At 42.3% G+C, this 14,759-nt stretch overlaps 1 long non-coding RNA gene across 1 annotated transcript; it reads left to right on the forward strand.

Moving 5' to 3' along the window:
• Positions 1-1,104: 1,104 nt before the first annotated feature.
• On the forward strand, positions 1,105-13,709 carry LOC112952305. Its single transcript, XR_003250362.1, has 3 exons — positions 1,105-1,182; positions 8,358-8,541; positions 13,665-13,709. It is a non-coding gene; the product is annotated as an uncharacterized LOC112952305 (long non-coding RNA).
• The last annotated feature ends 1,050 nt before the right edge of the window (positions 13,710-14,759 follow it).

The raw sequence follows: 14,759 nt of genomic DNA on the forward strand, positions 1-14,759 counted from the left end.
GAGGAAGAACAGTATTTTACCTGCCCGGTATGGTTGGAATTGGGGAAACCCATTCATTTATTTATTTATTCATTCATTCTAATAAACCATCAAAGTGCCCATGTGCTCTAAAGGGAGCAATTGGAAGACCAGAACTTGACTCTTTGGTTGTGTCTATAGGGATGGGGATCCCATCTTGCTGCCCTGTGCACACACCCACACTGATCAAATGCTTGGGGGGGGGAAAAAAAAAAAAAACAGGTCTGTCCTGGAAGCATTAGGTCAGCGTTAAATAAAAGTCCAAACCAAACTTGAAAGATTAGGTTTTGGGGAAATTTATTGTAGTCACTATCAGGCTTCTTCTTTTTCAGATGTGCTCGGAGCAGCATCTGGGAGCAGCCAGGCTCCCTGCAGTGAGTGGCCCATCCACGACAGCAGGTCCTGCAGGATGGGGCAGGTCTKCTGAAATGGACTGCTTTGGGTGGCCTGGTCAAGGCTTGTGGCTTCTTATCAAAAACTTACAGCTGCTCTGAATCCAGAAAGGGCCAGAGGGCTTTTTTTTAAAAAAATTTTAATTTTTTTGAGAAGTCTCTCAATTAAGTAGAATAATAACATAATCAAATAAAAAGTGAAAGAAGTCACTAAATGTTTAATATGAACAAAGCCTCCATCAAACTGCCAAGAGAAATAATTGCAAAATGATTTAAGGAACACCCGACTTAGAGATCTGTATCAGCTCTACCTGGATGGTGAATAATACRCTTGGTTTAGTGTTTTAGTGACTTGAATTCAAATGTTAATTCAATGAATTAACTTAGTTGTCATAGATGCTGAAAACATGCCATTATTGTACAGTCATCCTCTAGCAAGGATTGAGCATACTTAACTCGCATAGCTAACTTGTTTGCATATATTTTGCTCTATTTTTTTGTTAAAAATGCTTAAAAATGAGCAAAGTATAGCCTATGGCAAATTGCAGCATTTAAAGTGAGAGAATCCGAAGGCCTCTCCATATCCTCATTCTGATTTCTTACTCTTATCCTTCATAAGGTTTTTAACTTTCCCTAGTGTTGAGGATATAGTGGTAATTTTGTACTAAAAGTGTCCAATTCTTTTTCCAAATTTACGGACTAATTCTTCATTTCACTTTTGTGTTGATGTAGGTATTCAATCCCAGATGATGCAAATTTGAAAACTCCGTAGGTAAGTAAAACAGACATTCCTTTTTTAATCAAAGAGATGAGTAGATATCATATAAGGTTATATAAAGTTAATGGTGTGTGATTTTACTCTCAGTTATGGCCAGTGAATATTGGTTTTCTCGCTGCTTGAARAAGAAGTAAAAAATAGTGTTCCAGAAAAGAAGAAATGAAAATGTTAGCAGCTCAGACTTCCCCATTGGACAGATTTTGTACTTCTTATATGAATCTACTCATATTAATTTTAATCTCCCAGGGCAAGATCCTCAGACAGTGTAAATAATCACAGCTTTGGTGAGATAACTTAATTTTTGCTCAGTGAACTTTCTAATAGAATCAAGAGTTTGGAGGTTGCAATATCAATACAATCTATTTCTTCCTAATGGCCTGTGGAAAATGGTAAGGCAAAACTTGTTTTATGTCTATGCCTATCAGTAAATCTTGCATCCAGGTAATTACRCAATCTTCATTTCCCTGAGTACTTTGTAAAGCTGGTGAATGGATGTAGGGAGGGGATGGAGAGGGTGGTGAGGACGTCGTCTTGAGTATGAACCTCCCAGTGCTAGACACGCCAGCTCAGCTTCTCTGCCTTTGCATTTTGTTTATTAAACACATAACATGTCTTATTTTAGTCACTAATTCTCATTCAGTTCTTTGTTTCCTTTGGGGACTTTTTCTTTGCCAAAGAAAATTCCCTTGCAAACCTRCTGTATTTTAACATAGCTGTTGCTGATTCCAAAATGAGTTTAAAGGCAAATTGCATGTTAATTTCCTGCACTTCAAGCACCTGAGCAAGAGCAAAAGTCTGGGAGCAGATGATGGAGAAACTGCAGAAAGGTGTGACTGCAAATACCTGGCAAAGGCTGCTGCAATTCCCATCGGAGAAGTTTCGTTCTCCAGTAGGACTCAAGTGAAGTAAATGCACTGAAGCTCCAAAAGGGATGATCTTCAGGCAGGGCTTGCAGCCTGAGCGAGGGGGTGCCCTTAGGAAGTCRCATCTTTTACCTGGGCCYTGTGTGCCTTTACTTGCCTAAATGTTRTGCTTGAAATCTAGCCTTTGGGATYGTCCTCTGTTTTGGCTTCCAGTTCTTCAGGTCACTCTCTGTGAATTACTGAAATGTGTGTTAAAATGTGCAAAGCTCTGGCTAATTATGACGTCCTGATTAATTTCAGTAGACAASTGTGGCAGTTCTAATGAATATTAATAGTTCTTAGGCTGGGAGCTGCTGGCAAGAGGAGCGAGCTTTCTGCATGGGTAACGAGGGTGGCAGGGTACTGCAAGGTTGAGCAACATATCCTTGACTTTGCCTGGTGAAGCTTTCAAGTCTTGTTTGCRGCAGAGACTTCCCCGTTACAAAATATAAACTGTGAACAGTTACAAATGAGGTATTAATGTCTCTTATTAATTAAAATCACCCTAAAATCACCRCCACCAGCAACAGAAAGCAAGAATAATTTATTATCATATTTCTGTTTGACATTACCTCGGTTAAAGCACTGGGAATAACATGCCACTTATTGAAAGTTAAGTAATGAGATTTACAATTAAATGACTTTCTGAGAGAACAACAGATTTATATGGTAATAGGGACCTTACCAGGGACGCCGCATCCTCACAAATGCACCTACATGGGCTGCTCTGTTTGCTCCAACTCCGGCTGTAGCTTAAGCCAAGAGAATGAGGAGTTGGAAAGGAAGGAAATTCCATCCCGCCTCCTAGCYGTGTTTTCCTGCGGAGCAGCCAGCGCTGGCGGAGCGCGTCGCGGGCTGCAGAGGTGCACCCGCAGCCTCGGCCAGGGCCGAGTGCCACGCCGCGTTGCACCGTTAATCAGATAGGGAATATTAATCCGGGAGGTCTTTTTGCAAGCTGACAAGTCGATTACTAGCGCAAAGGAGCTCTTCTGTTAAACTGGAGTGAGAGGCTATAAAAACAGTTGGGGTTTTTACCTTGCAGGGATTGGAAACTCAGGCCACGTAAGGAAGAGACTCGCCTGCACTGTGTCCCTGCACTGCACCGCAGGGATGCGGGGGGTGCGGACACAGCAGTGGAGGAGGTTCTCCCGCCTGGCTCCCTCTCGCTTCTGTCAGCAGTCCAGCAAGGGACTGTTTTTGCCCTGCCACTGTAAAAGTAAGGAATGTGGTGGTCTGAGGAGGCACATGTCACACTCAGTGCAACTCCTGGTGAGGAAAATGTGGGAATATGAGGAAGAACTTCTTTACTATAAGGATGACAGAGCTCTGGAACAGGCTGCTTGAAGAGCTTGAGGAGTTTCTTTCTCTGGAGATCTTCCAAACCCACCTGGATGTCACCCTGTGCCACATTGGGTCTAGGTGACCTCTGCCGAAGCAGGGGGATTGGACTAGATGAKCTCTAGAGGTTCTTTCCAACCTCAACCATCCTGTGTTTCTTCAAAGTGTGTCCTCATGAAGATGGTGATGGAGCAAATGCTGGGAGTGAGAAAAAGATGAAGTCCGTGATTCAGCTATAATGTGCTGCTGTGGTGTCATTGCACGGCGTTGGAAGTGGCATAATTCATTTCACTATCAAAAATCTATAGCATAGACAAGTCCTGGAGGCAGAACCATAAGAACACATACAGAGATGCTTCTCAGTCAAGTTGTGTCTAATAGAGAAGAGGGTCCTGCACGAGCTGTATGTTGAGAGGGAACAGGTCAAAATCTCTTTCTGTTTAATCTCAAGTACTCAGGCCATGATCTTCCCGCTGTCTGTGGGTAAGTTCCCAAGTAAGCCTTGTAAGGGGGAGCTCTGCAGATCTGCAGGAGAAGCAGAAAGTGACACCAAGGCTTCCCGGGAGACCTCAAAGTTGCCTGCAGCTGGTTTGCTTTGCTGGCACATGAAGAGATTAAAGGAATATGATAGACTCTGCCTCATCTGCATCTTAATTAAGAGAGCCTTTGAGATGTTTTTGTGGAAAATCCCCTAAGTTTATTACTCTGAGAGGTGTATAGTGTATGTATTTGTCAAACAACGGAAACAAGCATGCAGAGTCGGGTCACAACTCATGCTTTTTGGAGGCTGGATGAAGAAACGTTGACATTAATAAGAGACCAAGCACCTTCTCCAGCCAGACTCCTCGAGGGAGCTCCCTGCTGGTCCTTGGTGCTTGTGCTTATCATGATCCAGGGTTACTCTTTTATTGGTTATCTGTCTTCAAAGTAAGCTTGTTTGAATCTCTTGGCTTGTCCATAGGGTGTGGGGAGTGCTCACGAGCTGGGGCAGCATATTGAGCAATTCTTGTTTTGGGGTGGCAAGGAGGAGAGGATCTTTCTTGCTAAGTGCCATGACAGCCTGAAGCTCCCTGTGGTTGGTTGGGCCTGGCCTTGTGTTCATCTTCATGCAAATTTCTGCAGGAAATCTCTGGCAGCAGCTCCTCTGTGTTTGTGGGCAGTGATTAAGATATCTGAAGCTCCTGGCATGTACAGGCTTTGTAAGAATCAGCCTGAAAAGAAAAAAATAAATTAGAAAAGCATAAGGAAGCGGGGAGAAAATATGTTTTGGTTTGGAGCCTTTCTTGGATGGGGGTGGTTTTTGGAACCACCTTTCCCAGCTTAGCACAGGAGAAATAAAGCTTAGATTTTACTTCTGAGGCTAACAAGAGCAAAACTAGCCTACAACTTTTCTCGGTTTAGGGAGGCAGTGTTTGGGGCACCCTTGGCAACAGTAGTAAGGTTTATGATAGAGGAGAAGTATGAAAGAATAACTTGAGGTAAGAAAGTGAGATAGAAATGGGGCTGTAAAAATGGCATAACTGTGTTAGCATATCCAGGCTAGCATCTATGATAAGTCTTGGCACATGAGTTGGATGGTTCGTCTGTCTGGTGGCGGGATCAGGTTCTGCCTGTCACCTCCTCCAGCATTTGTACAATGAATTGTCCTCTTCGCTAGGAAAAGCAGAGATCCCGGAGTCCCCATCTGCTTGGTTGGGCCTGGCCTTGGAGATGGACTTTGTGTGCTTGGAGATGGACTTTCCCTTTGCTCTTGCATGACTTCTGTGTGGAACCATAAGCTAGGTTTGAATGTGAGCTCAGTGCCCTATCATGCCAACAAACCCTAGCAGATCTCTTTGAGAAAGTGACCTGTTCTGCTTGTGAAATGGTCAGCAATGATAACACTGGCCAGGGAGAAACTGGCGACATGGACATGGTTTTTAAAGCTTTTAGGACAGGAAAAGATGTAATAATCTCCCCAATAAGCTCCAGCCTAAAGACGTAACTGCTGACTTTCTATTTTCAGAGCTCTGGCAAGCCAAACACGGAGGAAATTCCTTCTCCAAAGAGTAACCTTTAATTACATAAATCATAGGAGGGAGGCTTGGTCAGATAGTATCATTAGTCTTTGCTCAAATTTTTTGTATATATTGGTTTAACCCTACTAAAGTCAGCAGAATTATGCAAATGTACCTGGCAACCAGCCCAATATAATGTTTAAAGCATCTGCTTTAATCACAGACTGCCGTATTCTAAAGGAAAAATATTATTGACTACAAAAGCTGTTCTCTACCAGAAAAAAGAAAAAAGAAATTATACTAGAGGAAATTTAAATCAACAGAAAACCCTTACGAAAAATTCCTATCCCAGATCTATCAATTTGCTTCTAAAATTGTCTATAAATCTTCTTGGTAGTCAATTTTATAATTCCTATGTGACAAAATAAAGCATGAAAAAGATAGTAAAATAGGCAAAAGATTTTTTTTCCTTTCAAGGCAGAAGGCTGACCATGAATTTTATTAATTCTGCCTAATATCCTATCTTGACAGTTGTTATAATAACTTAATATTCATCTACAGAAAGCAGAACTGAGAAAACAAAACCAAAAAAGGTGGTTAGGCCTGTCCTTATAATGTATAGGAAATATACTGTGACCCACCAYTGCCTTTTACAACAGCAAGGGAAGTGATATAGGGGGATCAGCCTCAGGGACACGATTATGTTCCAGAACATCATTTCGTGGGTGTGAAAGAACTGGTATTACTCTAATTTCCACAAATAAAATTTAGTGTGTTCCACTGTTTTTAAGATGAGATGAAATCAGGAAATTGAAATAAATGATATAGTTTTGCATATTTGCCAGAGAGTAGCTTTCTCCATTAAAGAATATGCTTTATATAAGGGTGTGTTACAGGCTTACAAGCAGCGTCTTAAATCTRCAAAATGTGCTGCTTTATTGTGTTGAGACTCATCCTAAAAGAATATTCTGACTGACTTTTTTTCTCTCTCTCGAACTTTGAGCTTTTGATTTTGGAATACTCAGTAAGAGCATCTACAAATGTGGGATTTTTTGATGCAGCAAATCATATTCCTTAGACTAAAAAGTTACAGCCATGTTCCTAACCACAAAAAAGTTTGTGGTTTTTTTTTTTTTGTCCCCAAATTCTGTATATTTTGTGTATATTCTGTATAATTCTGTATCGTTTTCTATATAATTTCTATTAGTTTAAAAGGAGCCCTTATCTATACACAGAAAGGAGATGAGACCTTTTTGCTCCTATGAACGATATAAAATGATAAATTACCTTATTCTTAGCAGCCTGGATTTCTTAAATTCCTCCCTGAAACTATACTCTCTTCAACCAGAATATCAGCTAGAAAAATACACMCAGAGTTTTCTGAGCAAGTCCTGAACAGCCAGTGCCAAAACCCAYGTACCAAATGGTCTTGTGAAATCCCAGGCATCACGGCTCTTAGGGAATCAACATTAGTTAACACCTCTAAGGCAGCTTCAGGTATCCRTTTGCCCCTGTTTCCTTGTAGGGGTGGGAACCCTCAGCATTTGGAGGTTCGTTGTGAAGGTAAACAAACMTTATTGCTTTGGACATTTCCGTTTGGGAAGGTTTTTACGGGTTAGTCTTGACTGGTGGATGCTACAGCTGCCTTTTAGTACCGATAAATGTGAGCTGCAATTAAGCTTTCTATGGAACCAGATGGATGAAACAGTAGCTTCCATCCAAAAGTGCTGTTGTGTGTCACGGCTTAAAGTAATATATGAAAGGCGCCCCAGGCAGGGGAGGCTTCTTCTATATTTGATGGTTTTTAGCTGGCAGGTTGGTGTGAGCCTCGATGGGGCCAATATAGCAAACAGGTCAGTTGCAAATTCCTTTACCTAAAGCTGGTGCTCAGAAAGCAACAGTGAGACACTAACTTTTTAGCCTTCTGTATTAATTAAAAGAATAACCCTTTCATTTAATTTACCTTCTAGTATATGGCAAGGTTCACATCTAACTCCTGYAAATTGCAGCAACTGCCCCTCCATGAAACACGCTGAGGAGCTGAGGGCTCTCCTGGCAATTTTTTCTTACACTTCAAAAATCCCGCACCATCCTCTTGGGTAGTTTGAACAGAAACCTAAACTTTTGGCTTTGATGAAAATGCATTTGGTCWTGCCAAGGGATGCTAAGGAGGGAGCTGCAGCAGTCTTCCCATTCTGGTGTGCAGCCGGATGCAACTGGCATTACTGGAAATAGCAAGGGGGCTATTTCCACTAGCCAATCAAACACTTTTTTTAAAGTCTATTTTAAATATTAGTATTTATTCCTGTCACTTATTATAGGTTTCTCTGCCATATCGTGTGCAACAGGGTCCTTGAAATCCCCACCAGTGTGTGCAGGATCCGCCGAAGCTGTCACTGCACAGGCTGCTTGGAGCAGCCCAGCAGATATTTGCTGACAAACCYTTTCAATATAATCCTTTATTATCTAACCGCAGTCAAGAGCCTACTTCACATGAAATATTTTCAGCTACAGATGGCAAAGCCTGAGAGCGAGCCAACAACAGTGCAAAAATACATTTATATCAATGCCGAAGCCGTCAGCCAGCCAGGCACCGGCTCTGTTTGTCATGTGCCAGGGGTATGATCAATAATATTTCAAATTCATTAGAGAACCACATGGACAAAACTGGCTCGCCTTCTTATTAAAATGTTGTAATCATATTGAACATATTTGAAATGTTTTGTGTGTAGGACAAAGAGAAAGGAGGTAGTCAACTGTAGTTGAGCTTATATAGATAAAATATGCTTTCCATTTTCAGAGGTTCATCAAATATTCTTAGTATTTTAACATTTTTGTACATTTTGTACTGTTAAATTGTGAAGATTTCCTTCCTCTCTCTAAAAGAAGTCTGAAGATTCCAGATTTATCTTATTTATTTGTTTTCTTCCAGGTTTGTTGGATTTAGAACACTAAAAATGGTCCTGTCTTCTGCTTGTGCTCTGGAGGCTCTCGGTGCTCAGAGCTCCTCCAAGTGTGGGCACCGCACAGAGCAGGAGGGAGCTGCAGCTTCTTGCTGCTGCCTCTCTGYATGACCCAAAGGAACAATTACAGCTGGAAGCTTAGATTTAGCAAAGGTAACCAGAGTGTTGAGAAAGCAGTTTTGCATAATTAGGAAAACAGTGCAGAACTTTTCTTCCTGACATGACAGTTTATGTTAATATAATTGATTTGATGAAAATGGGAGAGTGTTATGCATGTAAATCTGAAATATCCATCATGGGGCTAGGAACAGGCAAACAACCATATTGGTTCCTGACCAAAAAAAAAAAAATCTAATATGAAGTGCATGAAATGTGTCATTTGCGTAACAAAAATGAAATATTGGACGGGAAGCGAAAATAGCATACATTGCACCAGGAAACTTTCATTCTGGCTTGTGTCATTTCTAATTTTGCTCGGGATTTATGCAACAGACTGGCACATCTCCCCAATGTTAACAGGCTGCGTGTAAAGAAAAGCTGTGCAGGATACTCTACCAATTCTTGTAGTCAAGAAGAGGCATTTATTGAACAAAGTCCTTCAAGAAAAGAGGAAAGAAAATTGCTGTATTGAACAGCTTCCAGGAAATGCATGGTTTTAATTGACAACAAGGAAAATATCACAGGGATGAAACCCTGAAGCTCAGCAGAAACCTGTGCAATGTAAGTGTTTAGGTAAAAYGCTGTGCTCTGGACATGAAGGCTGGGCACCCTCCCGGGGATGCCCGCGTGGTGCAGCAGTGTGGAGTGGGCCTCCTTGTGCCAATGCCCGACCTGGAAAACGGGAGCCCTCCCAGGGAATGCCAGAGGGTGCGTGCGCCTACGGCTGCAGGGAACAAGAGAGATTATTGTGATATGCCCTAGGCTGGCTTCTGGTAAGTGTCAGGTATAAGGTCTAGGATTTGTCCAGGTATAGGTACTCATATTTGAACTAGTTCATATTTAAAAATAGTTACTGAATGCTCTGTTCTTTTGAAAATTTTATATTTAGCATATGGATCCTGGCGCTTGTTAGCTAACTTTTCAGCAGAGAAGGCATTTCTGATAAAATGTATTTTTTCCTAAGATTTTTCCATTAGAAAAATCAAAATAAAGCATGGAGGGAAACACTTTACCCGCATGCAGCAACAGACATTGAGCCACATGTGCCAGAGGCTGCGGGCGTTCAGCAGAGCTGGGGCTTTGGCGCGTGGTCCCTCTGCTCTCCCGTGGGTCAGACCTGGCTCCCGTGGGTCAGACCTGGCTCCCGTGGGTCAGACCTGGCTCCCGTGGGTCAGACCTGGCTCCCGTGGGTGTCTTGGCTGGGTGGCTGTTACAGCCAGGAAAAGCCTGGCACTAGTGCCTGAGCCGAGTCGATTTTCCCTGGGCAGAAAGGAGGATGTTACATACCTAACCATGTGGGTACGCAGATGTAACATAGCATTAAGCTGCTTGGCTATGAAAGATATCAGTGTTTTAATTTTTCATGCTCATTTGAGATTGATATATGGTTCAGTATTAGACTATATTCCAAGACTGAAACCTGAGGGATTTTTTTATTCCATTTTATCCTGAAAAAAATTAGCTCAGATATTGCGGTAAAAGTGACCCTCTTTCCCCTGGCCCTTGCCCTAGGGAGGCTGCAGAGGAAGGGTTTGCTCAGACCCTCTGCCCAGGCTGGCAGAGCTAGACCACAGCTGTAGCCTTGGCTGTGTAGGGTCAGGATGGAATAGGGCTTGTTTAGCCTGGAGAAGATTGAGGGGCTCTCGTCAATATGTATAAGTACCTGAGGGGAGAATGTAGGGAGGAGGGGACCAAACTCTGGTGGCCAGCGACGGGACGAGGAGTAGTGGGCACAAGCTGAAACACAGGAAGTTCCATCTCTATACGAGGAAGAATTTCTTCACTGTGAGGGTGAGAGAGCCGTGGCACAAGCTGCCCAGGGAGGTTGTGGGGTCTCCTTTTCTGGAGGTCTTCAAACCCCATCTGGATCTGACTGGRTGTCACRTGCTCTGGGTGTCCCTGCTGGAGCAGGGAGTTGGACTAGATATAGAGGTCCCTTCCAACCTCAACCATTCTGTGATTCTGTGACGGAAGGAAAAAAACTTAGTGAGTCTCTCTAAGGACCACAGTCTGTGCATGGGCCTTGATAAAGTGGTGTCTCTCCATACCAATKCATAGCACTAATACAAAAATGGCTAATAGGAGTCATAATAGGAAGAATTTATGATATGGGCTTCTGTGATACTGTAATTCCATATGGTCTTTGTAGAAAGCCCTTGTATAAAAGCAATAGTATTATCCATCTTCATGCTTGCTTGTAAAATCAGTGCCTTATATTTGTAAAGATAAGCTGCTGTATTCTGCTGTCTTGGATTCACATGAGACTGTGTAGTTTCATATTTATGCACAACAAGCTACTAGAAACCAAAAATACTTTTTTGATGGGGGATTAAAAGATGGATAATACCGTTTGTCTAACTTTTCCACCAGTTTCTTWGTTCCAGTGGATCAGGGTGGATAGATTAACCTACAGAAGGGACAGCAGTGAAGTATTGTCTGCTTAGCTTAATGCTCATAATATCCCCCTGCAGAAATCCCCTATATGGCTAATAAACATTTAATGAATGATGTTCTGTCTGATAACAAGATATTAATAACTCTAGAGAAGCTCTGTTGGACTTCAGCTCCTGACAAGACCTGGAATTTGTCTTAACGTATCATCGAGAAGAGTGGCTTTTATTTTTCTTTCTGACGTATGCATATGGATATATTGCATGCACTAGTGCCTTCTAGCAAAACAACATTAAAATATAAGTAACAGTTTAAATCAGCTATAAAATTGGATGAGCTAGAATTATTTCAGGTTCTATGGATTCCTTCATCTTAAACTTCAACAGCCATCTATTCATTGTCCCCTTTGGGACATCTCTTATTAGATTTTACTGCCATCATTTTTGTTTCATTTTTCTTTTCTTCTGTGACTCCTCCACCAGCCTTGACTGTTATGCAAATGTTTAATCTTTTGAAGTTACTAACCTTTCATCAAAAGCTTCAACTCTGGCAGGTGAGGTTTGGAAGGTATGGCCCTGAATAAGAAGCCAGGATTTAGTTGCTTCCTTAAAGTCCTGCAATTGTCACGGGCAGGGCAGAGCAGAGGGGCCAAACGCCCTCGTTTCTCATGTGTTCACCCAAACAGAAAAGTTTCAAAGGGTTTTTTTCCAAATAACRTTTGCGCCTGTTTTTTATGACAGGATAAACCTTCAGGTACAAACTTGTATACCTTGAAATTGCTGTGGTGAAAGCAATTCACTTTTGAGTCAAAATAACTTCACTTTTTGAGTCTTCACTGAGAAGAGCTTGGCTTCTATTTCAATGYTTGCATGAAAAAGCTTTTTTATCACTAGCTGAACTGAACTGRTTGAAATGCACTGCTCTGTAGTTTGGGGGAGCAGAAGCACACAAACGAGATGCAAGCAGAATGCACACGTGTGTTAAATTTGATCCCCAGTGATCTGTGCTAAGTTGTCCTTCACGTTTCTGGTTGAATCCCTCAGTGTTTTGATGAAAATGTCTATTTTGGGACTTCTGTAGGGCAGGAATCCCACCCACGACTGCTGCTTGGACAAGTCAGTGAAGCTAGATGAAGAAATCTGTCTTACTATTTCTCTGAGAAATCTATGGGTTAAGGATTCAGGTCTAGATTTGTTTATTTTTAAGACCAGATGATGACCATATGTTTTTGCATAATCTAGGCTATTAAATTTTGCCAGACATTTTGATATCAGATATTTGCATTATAGTGGCTGGGCAGCTGAAAGTTTTTTAACTCTTGGTCAACCTAGCTTCAACCATTATTTACAGCTATATTTGATTAAGAAACCAGTCTGAAAAGAAGAATACAATGAATACTGGATACACCAGTAAAGAGTATTAAAACAATATTACTGTTAACTATTGGTACTACACTTTGAAAGGTTCTCTTTTTTTTAATGATGTTACCTCTGATTTTGTATCTTTGTTTACTTATTAAAGCCCATTGGGTAACCCTACAAGGAGAGAGCTTGGGCATTTGTATTACCCACAGTGGGTAGAAATGTTCACTGTTTTTGTAATGATAATTCATGAATGATGCATCACTTGTAACCTAAACTTTAGATAATATTGCATGTATAGTAAGTCCTAGTGAAAAAAATCAATGTGACATGTATCAATTAGAGGATTTTTAGAGATCAACATGAAATTAATGATGACTTGRGAAGCAGGATATTTAATTTACTACATCGTACAGCGCTGATTGTCATCTTTGAAATAGAGAGGTATGGATTACTGTAATCCGTAATTACAGTAAATGGAGCTAGACAAAGAATATTATGCATAAGAAGGCATGGTATCTCCATCTGCATCCCAGATTCTGTGAGGGCTCCTTGCTGACTTGCTGACTTCCTATTGGTTTACTAGGCAGAAAAAAACAGCTATACTCAAAGGTTTTCAATCTCTTCCTCTTCCTTGCTGCGTCTCTAGTATGGAGGTCCCTTAGCAAAAGGCCAACTACAAGCTATCCCCCTTTGCTAGTGGGGACTGAGCGGAGGTTTCTGCTGAGCACATTGCAATAACCAGCCAGGCTGTAGCTGTTGGCTTGTAACAGCCCTAGGAAAAATGAGTTGGCTGCAGGATACACCGATAGTGCTGCTGTGCCTCAGTTTCCCCGRGCCATTTCACCACGTTGTGTTTAGTGCTCCTCTGTGACTGACTTGTTGCAGCCGGCGCAGACATCCACGCGGAGCCATGAACTCGGCCTGCCCACTCCACGTGTCAGAGTAAACTACCGCAGCGGGTCGCTGACATACATCAAAACCAAGGCTGCCGTTTTGAATTCGCTGACTGATGAGCTCTGTTTTGGTGCTCCGTGGCTTTTGATAAGGAACCAAGGCAGCAGTGCAAGGCCTGAGACCAGTGGGGCTGCCTCATGGCCTCTCACCTGGTGGCAGGGGCTCAGTGGCCGAATTTTGGGATATGTCGCAAAGTTGGCTAGTAGCTTCCGTGATGGAGTTTGCTGGTGGGCAGSCACCCCCTTGGCTGGCATTAGGAGTGGCTTTGCTGATGCTTCGGAGAAGTGTCAGGGGCAGAGCACACAATTTGGGTTTGGGACGTTGTTGCCTTGAGCCTTGATGAAAAAATACGTTGATCTGTTACCTTATTTCCATTTAACATCACAGATTGATTTTCTATTTCCTTAGGATTATGAGGAACGAGTAACGGATGGAATTTGACATCCGGTGTGGAAATGCAGCGGGTGCTCCCCTGGTGGGATTCAGCAGGGTGCAGGCATGGGCCGTCCTAGTGCTTCGCCTCTGCAAGGTCTGCAGCACACGGAGGTCACATGGAAATGCTCCCATTTAAAGTTCAATGGCTGGCCCCTGATTTTCCCAGAAAGCAGGTCTGCTGCTGGGTAAGTACTTTTAGGAAGATGAGTCATGTAGGAGTAAAGGAATCCCATAATTTAAGACAAATACTTCAAGACATGTCTAGTAAAAGCTCATTATGGAGAGCGATGGGGAGGCTGTGACGCTGTGGCCGTGTCACAGGCCAAGAGAGTTTGTTTCAGTGGAGCTTGCTSGTACCTACTTTTACTGGAAATATCCCAAATTGCAAGGAAAAAAAGAAAAAGGCATAAAAACACCCAGAATCTGTGAGAAAAGCTCTATTGTCAGGAACTTGCCTGGTTTTGTACATCTTTTCACGTCTAGAACAAAAAGAGAGCTGCAGTATTGACTTCTGCACCCGCTCCTGTGAAGAATCTACAAAGCAGGTATAAAAGAAAGGTTAAAATGCAAATGACTGTAAATTGCAGCWATATAATAGCAGAAATGAAAACATTGCCTAAAACCTTGAAAAGGCTGCCTCCCTCTCCAGAAATGAGAGGAGCCCTCTCTCCCTGTCCGCTTTTATTACTGTAGGTGACAGGGTTTAGGTACCGTAACTGGTATTTAAGAGAGAGCTTTAACTATTGCTCAGAACGCCAGTCCGTTGAAATCCTAGGGCTTCTGCCAGTGACTGAGGTGGGATTCCTGCTTTGATGGTTTCATTAGGGTCTTCCTGCAATTTGGGATATTTTACTATCTGTGGCCTTTTCTTTTTGCAGTCTGAGAAGTGGCAAGCTGCAAAACCCTCCGTGTCTAATGTTAGGGAGTCCTAATACCTGRCAGCCCTGGTGCGGCTGCTTGAGCAGTAGTAAGAGCTCCGTTATTAAACACAGTGCTCTCGTTTTTAATACCACCAAGCAAGATGGCTAAAGAACTATTGAAAAGTGGAAGCTTTCTGACGCTTAAGTC

The sequence above is a fragment of the Nothoprocta perdicaria genome, unplaced genomic scaffold (genome assembly GCF_003342845.1).
Source record: "Nothoprocta perdicaria isolate Ctin4 unplaced genomic scaffold, notPer1 scaffold_4, whole genome shotgun sequence".
NCBI classification, from domain to species: domain Eukaryota; kingdom Metazoa; phylum Chordata; class Aves; order Tinamiformes; family Tinamidae; genus Nothoprocta; species Nothoprocta perdicaria.